The sequence below is a fragment of the Mus caroli genome, chromosome 17 (genome assembly GCF_900094665.2).
Source record: "Mus caroli chromosome 17, CAROLI_EIJ_v1.1, whole genome shotgun sequence".
NCBI classification, from domain to species: domain Eukaryota; kingdom Metazoa; phylum Chordata; class Mammalia; order Rodentia; family Muridae; genus Mus; species Mus caroli.
The window spans coordinates 23,799,774-23,811,933 of NC_034586.1; the positions used below are offsets into that span (position 1 = coordinate 23,799,774).

Consider the following 12,160-nt stretch of genomic DNA (forward strand, 5'->3'; position numbering starts at 1 on the left):
TTTTTTTTGGTTTCTTCAAGACAGGGTTTCTCTGTATAGCTCTGGCTGTCCTGGAACTCACTTTGTAGATCAGGCTGGCCTCAAACTCAGAAATCTGTCTGCCTCTGCCTCCTGAGTGCTGGGATTAAAGGTGTGCGCCACCATGCCCAGCTCAGAACATATTAAACTTAAAAACATCACATCTCACAGGTAAAGATCCACACAGACTGAGAGCCAAGAGATAGAAGCCAACCTACCAATCACACACAAGCCAACCATGCTTCTGTAGCCATGCTAACATCTGATCACACAGTTGGAGAGATAAGGAAGACTTTATCTTCGTCTAATAATTGTGTATTAAATACAACATGTAGACTGAGGAACAGAATTACATCATTATCTCGCAGATGCAGGAAGGACAGCATCCCTTCACACTAAAGTCCCGAAGCAGTCAGTCCCAGGGGCTCCACTGGGTACCGTGAGGGCTATGTGTGATAAACCCTGGCTGGCATGGTATGGACTGGGGAGAGGTTCCCACCCTTCCTCTTGTTCAGTGTGGTACTTACAGGTCTGGAGCCTTGAGAAAACTAAGATGGGTGCAGAGAGGAAGGGACGATCAGATCACCTGTTGCAGACAACTTGATTCTGTGTTTAAAAGACCTTCAAGCTGCCACCAAAAGACCTATAGAGTGCTGATAAACACTTTCAGTAAAGTAGCCGTTTGTGCAATTGGCATACTATTTTTTTCCAGGTAAAATAACAAATCTGCTGACACACATAATAAAATTAGGAAAACTACCCTATTCACAATAGCTTTTAAAAGCGAGGACTGTGCTGAACCAAGGAGGGTTCTATAGAGAAAGCTGGACGCTCTCCTATGCGTGTGGGCCGGCAGACTTAACATTGTGAAGATGGCTGTATTACCAAAAGTAGCTGCGCCCGTTAGAAAAGCAGTCCTACAATTGTACAAAAGCACAAAATAGGACAGTAGTCCTAAACAGAACAAGTAATGCTGGGGGCAGCATGCTTAGCTAGTCTCAGATTGTGCTGTAGAGCCAAAGTCACGAAGACAGCGTAGCACAGGCATGCGGACCAACGGGCTCAAGTAACGGACACAGAAGTCCATGCAGCTGTAGTTGTCTGCTGTTCAATTACTCCTGGGTATGTAAGAACATGGAGGTCAGAGGGCAGCTCTGTGGAGTTGGACCTCTCATTCACCTTCACGTGGGTTCAAGGAACTGAACACAGGTCGTCAGGTTTACGTGGCAAGTGCCTTCATCCACAGAGCCACCTTGCCGGCCAGAGCCGCTTCGTTTTTATTACAAACATACACTAGATTGAAAAGAGCACCTCCTTAGCAACCAGGGCTGAGAAAACGGGCAACTGTCTGTAGATGGGTGAAGCCTGACCCACCCTTCCTTCTGCAGTCAGTGTGAATCAGGGCCCCGAGGATCCCACATAAAGCTTTGAAACCGCAGAGGGAACTCCCAAGACACAGGAGGGCGACTGAGAACTTTCTGAAAAGAACCCACTTGTACAGCAACCACCCCAAGAGTCGACAGATACGCTTATGTGAGCTCTAAAGGTTTACACACGGCAGAGCGAACAATCACCCGAGTGCAGAGACAGAGTGGGGGAGGAGTGGGTCTTACCTCAGACAGGGGCTAATGCAGAGAATATAAAGAACACTAAGCACCTCCAAAATAACTCTCCAGTCAGCAGGCTAATTGATTGAATGTACAGTTTTCAAAAGAAGTGCAAAAGGTAAATATTTGAAAAAGTGGCATCCTTAGTCCCTGGGAAATGGAAATAAAAATTACTCTTCTGAGATTCCATCTTACCCAGGTCACATTGGTTAACAGCAAGAAATCAGAGGACCAAGGATGGCAAGGACAGGAGGGGCGGCCTTAGTTGCTGCCGATGGGGATGCCTTGGCTTTGCTGAGGTGGAGACTCCTCAGCAAACAGAGCTGGGTGTAACACACCTGCCATTCTAGCGCCTGGGCTGCATACTGTCTTATCTCAGAAGACCAAGACAACGAAAGCTACCGCTGACCACGGTGTCCCTTAAGTGTCCTCAGAGGTCCACACATTGCAGCAGTAGTCACAGGAACCAAGAAATGGAAGTCAGCTGGATGCTTCTCAGCAGGTGGATGGATGGTTGAAGAAAATAGAAAATGTGGTATGAGTGTGCAGTGGGGTAACTGCCGATGTAATCGTGAGGGAGCAGAACACCATTATGTCAGGTTAAAGCCTGCGTGCACGTGAGGTAGGGCAGGGGAGGAGAAAAGGAGAGGGTAATAGAATCTCTGTGAAAAGGCCCCTGGGGAGCAGAGGGGATCGGACAGCAGTGGACCTTGAAGCCAGGGAGGGAGCTGGGGGGATCAGACAGCAGTGGACCTTGAAGCCAGGGAGGGAGCTGGGGCTGGGGAGGAGGATGAAAAGATCACTGCATGTATGAAAATACCATAAGGAGGGCTGGCAAGGCTCAGAGGTTAAGAGCACCGACTGCTCTTCCAGAGGGCCTGAGCTCAATTCCCAGCAACCACATGGTGGCTCACAACCATCTGTAATGGGATCCGATGCCCTCTTCTGGTGTGTCTGAAGACAACTACAGTGAACTTATGTATAATAATAAATAAATCTTTGGTCTGAAGTGAGCAGGGCTGTAGCAAGCAGAATTTCCTGAGGTCAATTCCCAGCAACCCACATGTTGGCTCACAATCATCTGTACAGCTACACTGTACTCATACACATAAAATAAATAAATCTTTCTTTAAAAAAAAAAGAAAGAAAGAAAATACCATAAGGAAGCCCATTACTGGGACTACTAACTCACTTCTTTTGTTGGTTGTTTTGAGACAGGGTTTGTGTGTGTCGACCTAGTCATTCCTGGAACTTGCTTTGTAGACCAGGCTGGCCTCAAACTAAGAGAGCTGCCTGCTTCTGACTCCTGAGTGCTGGGATTAAATGCATGCACCACCACCACCTGGCTGATAAACCACTTTTTTAAAGTCCTTATTTTCTGTAATTAGCCCATTAGATTTCTGTAGAAGCAGAAAGCTTGCTGTGTGGAGTCAATTCCACCATTCATAGCATAGAGTCTACTGGATCTCAGCCTAGGGGTTGTGGGCAGCATTGTTTGGTGGTATGTAGTGCAACCAAAGATGCAAAGAAGTCATGTGATGTAACACAGTCCAGCACTGCCAGGAGCACCTCAGGTTCATCTCACACTGGAGTTTGAATTAATTTTTGGTCCATTGTAGGTCCAGAAATACCTTACCATATTACTACTACTGTCGTCGTCATTGTTGTTGTTGTTATTCCCACACTCAGTTACAGGACCCCACGTGGTTTTAGCCCACAGTTTAATTGGTAAAAGACAAGCGTGAAGTGGTGCGCATCCCCACCTTTGATCCCAGCAGGCTGTTCCAGGCCATCCAGAGCTCCATAGTGTGACCCTGTCTTAAACAAACCAACCGAATGAGTCTTAAAAACTCCGAAGTGTTACAGCATCAGAATATTTAGTGGTTGTCCTAAATCTCTCTCTGTCTCTGTGTGTGTGCATGTGTGTACGTGCATATGCATATTATTATTTTGTGAGCTGTGTCTCACTGTGTAGTCCAGGCCAGGCTGAACTTGCCGTCTTCGGCTGAGCACCTCCAGAGACAGTTTATGAATTTTTATCCTTAAAACTGGTTTTTAGATAACATCAGGGCCTCAGGCACTGATGTGAGGCTCTTTTATTTAATGAATACAGTTGTTTCACAAGCAACTCAAAAGTAGTTAGAATAGTCCAGTAGAGGCAGAAGTACACTTTTGCCATCAATGGACAGGGTGCAGAGCAGCATTGATTGACCCAATGTCTCTGGAGCCCTTCCTTCCAAGTCAGGCACGCATGCACTCAGGCTGCAGCCGGGTCGGAATGCCTTCATTAGCATTTTTATCATTAGCTTGCCTGGTTGGTTTTCACAGTGCCTGCCCTGTGCTGTGGTGGAGTCATTGCTTGCTGCCTTTTTACTTTCGTCCTGAGGAGTAAAAGCACTGGGCAGTCCCTAAGGACGGCTGCTGCTGGCTTGTCATGTGTCATGGTGTTTGCTAATGCTTCCCACATTCTGCTTAGAAGATGGGCCAGAAGTCAGCCCCAACAAACTGGGAGAGCCAGGGTATGCATATTGTCTCCTGTGGCCTTTCCCCCTCGTGTTGCAGCCTGTAGGGAGTGGCTGCAGTTCCTTGACATCTGGAGGAAGCTCTGCATCTCAGGCTCCTCTCTCTTCTCTGGTACCTGAAGAGATGGCCACAGAGTCCATTCCCAGAGTTGGTGTCTCAGTTGGTGTTCATTTGCTTTTCACAGCAAGCATAGTTGCAGGATCAGCAGCCTGGGTCTAAGAAGGGAGTGTCTGTGCTGATGAGGACACTGTGTCTGTAGAGTGGGTTCTGCACGGCAAGCTCCGGAAACCAACTGCCTGGAGAAGAGAAGGCAGGGCCACAGCGCACATCCCTTATCCGGCTGGGTGAGCGGTGCAGCCGGCTGACCTGAATATGAACAAGAGTGTCTCCAGTGCACTGTTCCCGTCTCTCCTGCTGGAAACATTTTTAGTGAATGTGTAGAATGTTCTAGACAGTGCACTCAGAGGGGCCTCTGTCCTTGAAGCACCAATGGGAATCTGCACATAATTTCAGAGGAGAAACAGAAATGTGACATGCTTCAGTTTGCACCGGTCTGTGAGATGGAGAAATACTTTTCTTGATGATTTTTTATACGCTGTCTTTTATGCACATTGCATACAAATTCAAATTGAACCAAGATAGACATGTTGATGACTCGAACTTTTCCTAAAATATAAAAGCCCATTTACAGTTATTTAAGTAATATGCCCTCTTGGTTAAAAAAAAGATAGTCAAAACTATAAAATGTACAAAGTAGGGGACTGGAGAGATGGCTCAGTAAGAGCACTGGCTACTCTTTCAGAGGACCTGGATTCGATTCCCAGCACCCACCTGGTTGCTCACAACTGTCTGTTACTCCAGATCCAGAGGATCTGACACCTGAGTGTAGGCAAAATACCAGTGCACATGAATTAAAAATATATTCACAGAATTTACAAAATGTCTTTGTCCTTTAGATCCCCTAACCTATAAGAAATTAATTTTTTTCTCTGTACATATACAAATAAGTCTGTGTTTCTTTCAGCAGTGATGCCTGATCTGCCTTTATGTTTTTTACATTTAATGCATTGTTGATGTTTTAATTCTTTGTAACTGTGTGTTCCTGTTGACATACACTGAGACCAGGGACAGTGGATTCCCTGGAACTGGAGTTATACACAGTTGTGAGCTGCCCAAATATGGGTGTCCAGAACACAGCCTGGGCCCTCTGCAAGGACGTTCTGTGTTCTCAACTGCTGAGCCACACTGCTCCAGCCCCTCAGGTTGGTTTTCTTTAAAAAGTCATGAGAAGCTGGACATGGTGGTGCATGCCTTTAATCCCAGCACTCAAGGGGCAGAAAGGTAGGTGGAACTCTGAGTTCCAAGATAGCCTGGCCTATATAGTGAGTTCTAGAACATCCAGGGGTATGTAGAGAAACCCTTCCTCAGAATACCTAAACAAACAAATAATTAAATAGCATATGTTACATATGTATAACACATCATTTAATATGTAAATGTGATTTAAAATATATAACATTACATATTAAAACCATGTTACTGTTGCTACTGTATGTAATGAAAGTGTACTGAGTTGTCAAGATTTATTTGGTTTTGAAAAGGATCTCACTGTATGGCCTAGGCTGGTTTTGAATTCGAGGCCACTGTCTTGTCTCAGGCCGCTCAGGTGACGGGATTACAGATGAAGTGCTCACCCTGCCAGCAGCAGCTATTTTTAATTAAAGGGATATATGGCTTTTCTTCTTTAGTAACGGATGGATCAGGTCCCCTGATGTTTGACACTCTTGACCATCCTGATGCAGTTCTGAGATTTGACCCAAACTGATCCTTGAAAAAACCTGGGTTGGGGCTGCAGAGATAGCTCAGTGGTTAAAAGCACTGGCTGTTCTTCCAGAGGTCCTGAGTTCAATTCCCAACAACCACATGGTGGCTCACAACCATCTGTAATGGGATTTGATGCCTGGTGTGTCTGAAGACAGTGACAGTGTATTCGCATACATAAAATAAGCACATCTCTTTTTTTAAAAAAGAAAACGATAAAACCCGGGTTGTCATCAAGCAGCAGAGTGTGACAGGTTGGGAACCTCAAGGATGTCTGTATTTCAGATCTCTCTGGGTAAGGGGTAGAACTCAGCAGGATCAGCCACTCAGTGTTGCCTTTTGAATCTGATTGCCTTGGCTGTAATCTCATGGGAAGGTTCCGCTGTCCCTTTCGTGGCTTCCCAGTGCCAGGCCATACTCTGGAGGAAGTGAAATTTTTCTCTATTAGTTCTCTCAAAGGCATGTCCAACCCTTTGACATTGTAACACCACAGAGTTATCTGTGAAGTTCATGTTCAGGAACTACACAATCCAGCTGTCTTTTAATAATTTAAAAAAAATAGTAAGTCTCAAAACAAAACAAAACAAAAACGTCTAAGTAAGCTCAGAGTTTACGTTGGGCTGGGTTCATAGCTATCCTGGGGGAGTAAAGACAGAAGCATCCTTAGAGCTTGGTGACCAGCCAGTGAGGCCAGGTTGATGAGCTGTGAGTCCAGCAAGGGTCCCTGTCTAAATAAGGTAGAGAGAGAAATGAACCCAGTCGGAACCATTCTGTAGACAGTGTCTTACACTGTATTATCCCTGGAACACACTGGGTACACCAGGGTATCTCAAACTCAGAGACTGTCCTCCCCTGCCTGCTGTGCTAGCATTACAGACCTGTGCCAGTGCACCCAGCTTACTTTGCTACTATACCCCCCCTCCCCCCAGGAGCAAGCGGGAAGGACACAGTATCGAGCGGGACATCCACACCTTGTTGTTCCCGGGAGCACACTTACCTTCTCACCATGCAGTGAGGTGGTAGTCTTATTTATAAACTCATCCTAACATTTTATCTCATTCATTTAAATCACGTGTGTGTACGGGTCCGTGTGAGTGTACGAGCACATGCGCCTGTGTCTACGGAGGCCAGAGGCACCTGCTCTCCCTAGGGCTGGAACCACCGGATGCGGGTGCCAGGGACCCCATTCAGTGCTCTTTCCGTCTCTCTGGCTCCCATTGTAAACTCTCCAAGTTCTGTTCCTTGTGCTCTGAGGATGTTTATGATGAATGAGTTTTTGGGTTTTGTAAAATGCTTTTCTTATTTATATCGATTCAACCATATGGTTTTTTTCTTTAGCCCATTAACAGTAACTAATTAATGGGGGGTGGGTACTGTGACATGTTTGAAGGTGGGAGGAAAACTTGCTAGAGTTGCTTCTGTCCTCCTGTGTGTGTCTCAGAGTAAACTCAGGTCATGACACTTGGCAGCAGGCATCTTTTCCCACTGACACATCCCAGCAGTCCAGTGATATGGATGTTACTATTGGGCTCACTGCTGCAATTAAATGCACTCGCCATGGTGTGTAATTCTGTGTTTGATTGGCTCGGCTTTTGTTGCTGGTTTTTATATTTGTGTCATTGGAGATCATGTCCTTTATTTTTCTTTCCTTTCCCTTTCCCTTTCCCTTTCTTCTTGTGATGGCTATATCTGGTTGTCAACTTGACTATATCTGGAATGAACTACAATCCAGAATTGGAGGGCACACCTGTGATCCAGATCTTGAGGCTGGAAGACACAGGCTTCTGACCCGGATCTTGGCCTGGAGATCTTGAGGCATAGTCACCATGAAATGCTTAGGTCCAGGCAAGGTAATACGCTCCTTTAATCCCAGGAGATTAAGGCAAGGAGATCTCTGAGTTCAAGGTCAGCCTGGGACAAAGCTAGTCCCAGATCCAGGTGTGGTGACACACACCTTCTGCTGGAGGCCTACATAAGGACATTGGAAGAGGGAAGATTTGCTCTTCTTCGCCTCTTGCACTTACTTGCCAGCACATCTGTTGGAATCTGCTTCTACAGAAGACCAGCTGAAACAAGTAGCCTCAAGAGACTGAGCAACCACTAGATTCTTGGACTTCCCATCCATAGCTTCCCATTGTTGGGTGTGTCGGGCTACAGACTGTAGGTCACCACAATAAATTTCCTTAATATATACAAACATTCCTTAAGTCCTGCGACTCTAGAGACCCCTGACTGACACACTTCTGTTCTCTTTTTTTCTTGTCTTTGAGATAAGGTCTCATTTGTAGCCCCGGTTGGCCGCAGACACTTGCTCCCCGCTTCAGTCTCCCAAGGGCTAGCCTTACAGGCAGGCACGCAAAGCCACTGTGCCTGCTGTTTTTCTTTCTCCTAAGTTACTTTCTGGTTTGGACATTAGAACTCTGCCAGTTCTACAGAATGAGTTAGCTGAGCTCTCTCTGCCTCCATTTTCTGGAAGGAAGCACAAGCAAGTGATACTGTTTCCTCTTTAAATGTTCAGGAGAATTTACCAGAAAGTAAAGTTTTCTGGGGCTGTCATTTGCATTTTGTTGAGAGAAGAAATTGTTGGTTCAATTTCTTTAATAGATCCAGAATATTTATATCTGTTTTTTTCTTTATTGAATTTGGTAGGCTGAGGCTTTTAATTTTAGGCAGTTTGATCACTTCTTGGACGTCCCAAGGTTGCATGGGCATATTCATTTATCATACTGTTTTCTTCCTGTCTGTGAGTTCAGTGGTGGCATCTGACTCCTGCTTGCTAGTATTAAGTTGTGCTTTCATAGTTAGGCTGCGACTATGCTTATCAAACTGATTGATTTCTTTTTACTTAGAGTAATAACCTGGAGTATAGGATTTCAGTTCATATTATAATTTACACTTGATCTTAAAAGGCTTAGAAATGATTCATATTATAGTTTGGAACATAATGTTTTGGCTTTCAGCTGTTACTGTTTCTTAACCAGTAATTGTTAGACATGTGTTTTTAAAGGCACGGGGATTAGCAGCTGAAACGGACAAATCATAGGGACTTTGTGGCATCCATAGACTTTCTAAGGGTTTCAGAAGGTTTATGAACCTACATTTAAGTCTCTAAGGATTGAGGTAGATAGTGAACCGGAGGCAGGAGTTTAGAACTGACAAGTCAGGCAGAGAGCTTCCATCCTGATTCCAGGGTAACAGTGTGTCCTCTCTGAGGTGGTGTCGCACCACTGAGCATGTTAAAATTTGTGTAATGCAAACTCTTTCTTTCCTATTTGGTGTGAAAAATAGAGTTGATTCGGTACCTACTGTGACAGTCTGTCCACAGAGACTGTTGTCTTCTTGCGTTTCTCATGCAGGTGCCACGGTTGCTCAAGCTGAATTCACCCTGTCTGCCCATCAGCGTGATGAGCATCCCTCTGTTCTTGCACATGAGGCTTCCCCTCCCGAAGGGTGGATTGCGATTGGTTGCTTCCTGTAAATTTATAATCTAGAAGCAAAATAGCTCTCTGTAGGGACACCATCTAGCTGGGAAGGTGGTGTCCTCTCTAACTGATGACAATGTCTCACCTCCTCCACTAGCAGCTGTTACACACTGTGGTACTGCTTCGAAAGCTGCGAGTCTGCCAACCTCAGCCATCCAGAGCGAGGACTATAGAAGGCTGCAAGGAGAAGTGCTGTGCTTCTTTTGAGAAGGCTAGATGAAGAATTTGACAAAAGCAGAATTGGGGCACTGATTAAAGACAGATCTTGGAGTTCCTGAGACAGGCCCTGGGATTAGGCTAAATTTAAACACTTCACAATTAGAGACAGAGAGAGCGAGAAAAACCTGGACTTGGTTAAAGCCAAATCCGGCTTTGTTGTTCCCAAGTAATTTGCCGTGTTCAGCTGTTTTCACTAACGGAAGTTACAGCTGGGCGATGTGCTAAATTATGGAGGAACAACTTCTTGAAAAATTAGTTTAAACAGAAGAGCTTAAGGCAGCAGAATTTGATCTGTATAACCTGTACAGCTATTTCAGAAATAATGACCGTGTTTCTCTCCCAAACTGAATGCAACTGCTAGTGAAGAAGCTGCGTGCTGGAGCCGCTGCGGCTGCCTGGAAGCAGTACAGAGGTGGGGTGTGTGTGTGTGTGTGTGTGTGTGTGTGTGTGTTGGGGGGAGAGAGGCATTTGAGCGAGACACTGGACAGGACCAGGCAGGCCAGAGACAGCTCCCTTTGGGTGGTTTCTGCTGCACCTCTTCCCCGGGCACTCCAGCTTGTTCTAAGAGCCCCAGACTTTCCTCACCCCCATCCTTTGCTCCTCACAGCACCAGAAAATTCCTTAGACATTCTCTTCCAGACTTTCCCTATGGTAAAGGGTTCAGCCTTACCAGTAGACCAATGGTTCTCAATCCTCCAATGCTGTGACCCTTTAACATAGTTCTTCATGTTGGTCATAGTGACCTCCAACCATAAAATTTTCTCGAAAAACCAAAAAAAAAAAAAAATATATATATATATACACATATTTTTTCATTGTTACTTTATAACTAGTTTTGTTTATGTTAAGACTCGTAATGTAAATTTGTGTTTTCCAATGGTTCTTAGGTGATCCCTATGAAAGGGTCATTTGACGCTCCCCACCAAAGTGGGGTCACAAACTGCTTAGTTAGTCTGACCATAGCCCACAGCATGAAGTGAGACGAGGAGTTACCCTAGTAATGAAAAGAACATTACTGAAAACCAAAAAACCTGGGTTCCAGTGTGGCTCAGCCATTTGACAGCCGTCCCTGGTGTCCACTATGGCCATTCCCATTTCTAAAGACAAGATGTTGGACAGGTGTTTTAAGTACCATGCAGGCACAGGGATAAAGGACTGAGTCTGGGCAGCTGAGATCTCGGTTGTTCACAGCCTGGAAAGCAGGGTGAGGATGCCATGGGACTTTGAAGGAAGCTGGAGGTTTCAGTTTGAGATGAAGTAGGGAGAGCACTGTGCACACGCAGACACAGGCACACATAGCTGGCACCTGTGAGCATGTGTGCAGACACAGACACACATAGCTGGCACCTGTGAGCATGAGGCAGAAGGTACTGCCACTGTGGTGGCAGTGCTGGGATTGACACCCCTGTGTGGCAGGCTGAGGAGCTGTTCCATTGAGAGCAGTCTAGGAAGCTCTGAGCAAAACCTGACTGGGTGACCCTTGAGATAGTGAAAACTTCTGTGAAATGTTTCTTTGTTAAATTGTAGTCATTTGGGGGGTGATTCGAGAGTAAGGAGGTGACTTTGGAAATGAAGATGAAGAGACCAATCCAGAAGCTGTCTCAGTAAGGGAAGCATACCAGGTTGGGGGACTGTGGTGGTCTGGATGAACGTGGCCCCATAGACCCAGAGAGAGTGTCACTACTCAGAGGCCTGGCCTTGTTGGAGGAAGTGGGTCAGTGAGGGTGGGCCTTGAGGTCTTAGGTGCTCCAGCCAGGCCCAGTGTCTGGCTCTTCCTGCTGCCTGCTGATCGGGATATAGAACTCTCAAGAACTTGGGGGCCATGTTGCAGCCCCAGAAAGCAGCAGGGCTTGGCAACTTCAACCATGTGGTTGTGGCTTTAGAGTCAAGGAAAGAAGAAAGGGGTTTACTGTCTCCCCACAACTAAGGAAAGTCACTGAAGCCAGGTGTGTGGCAAGCATGTCCCTGTGGCCTAGAGAGGCCATTGTGTGAAGCTGTGAAGGTGAAGTCCTGATCGCCTTGGAGACCCCAAGATGTTGGAGGTGCCAGAGCCTTGGGGTAACTGCCAAGGATTGCTGCTGACAAGGAGTGGGGCCAGTCCAAAAAGAGTGCTGCAGCCAGGAAAGCTGAAAGGAGTTGGAGATCTTAAGAGGGCTTTGACATCGGACAGGCCAGGGTAAAATCTGGAGTGTGCCCTGCTGGTTTTCTGTTTCCCTGGCCCAGTGTTTCCTCACTGATCTCCCTCTCCTCCGTTTCTGACTGGTCATGTGTGCCCTCGGCTGGTGATGTTGGAAGTGTGTGATCTGCTCTTTTATTTTGATTTTACAGAGAGATAGCTTTAAGTCTCAGAAGAGACTTTGAACTTCTAAACATTGCTGAGACTGTGATAGACTACAGATGGGAACCCTGAAGTTGGACTGAATATAGTTTTGCATTATGATAGTGCTACAAGCCTATGGGGACCAGGAAGTGAAATATGGCGGTTTGAAT

General features: G+C 45.9%; 1 protein-coding gene across 7 annotated transcripts in view; it reads left to right on the top strand.

Moving 5' to 3' along the window:
- The window catches only part of Anks1a (ankyrin repeat and sterile alpha motif domain containing 1A), a 154,280-nt gene that overhangs the window by 41,336 nt on the left and 100,784 nt on the right, over positions 1–12,160 (top strand). Inside the window, exon 1 of one of the 7 annotated variants that reach the window (XM_029471560.1) lies at positions 9,874–10,082. The exons of the other annotated variants lie outside the window; for them this stretch is intronic. The gene's annotated coding sequence lies outside the window, so the exon portion shown is untranslated. Of the gene's footprint in view, positions 1–9,873; positions 10,083–12,160 lie in introns of those variants that run through there. 7 annotated transcript variants of the gene reach the window in all.